The sequence below is a fragment of the Lupinus angustifolius genome, chromosome LG04 (assembly GCF_001865875.1).
Source record: "Lupinus angustifolius cultivar Tanjil chromosome LG04, LupAngTanjil_v1.0, whole genome shotgun sequence".
NCBI classification, from domain to species: Eukaryota; Viridiplantae; Streptophyta; class Magnoliopsida; order Fabales; family Fabaceae; genus Lupinus; species Lupinus angustifolius.
The window spans coordinates 15,740,762-15,741,206 of record NC_032012.1 but is presented as its reverse complement, the minus strand read 5'-3'; positions in this window follow the sequence as shown (position 1 = coordinate 15,741,206).

Below are 445 nucleotides of genomic sequence, written 5' to 3'. Positions count from 1 at the left end.
AAATACGGTAAAAAAAAGGTTTTTAGCTAGCAGAGTGGTTTCAACTCTTTGGGACTTATGCATGCATTCTAACGGATTAATCTAAACATATGTAATCACAAAAAGAAGTTATCATGAGATATCATTTCGCATTTTAACAAATTTCATTTAAATCAAGAGACTAATAAACATATGGAGGCAAGACATAAACTAAACATCTAGACAGTTTTAATTAAGATATTATTCATCAAGAATTCGAAGTTCTCTCCTTAGAACATAGAAAGTATCCTGTGGAAGGGGCTTGGTGAAAATATCTGCTAACTGTTTAGAGGTTTCAACAAATTCAAGCACGCAGTCACCTATTTGTACATGATCACGTAAGAAATGATGTCTAATTTCTATATGCTTGGTTCTAGAATGCAAAACGGGATTCTTGGATAGGTTTATGGCACTTGTATTATCGCAT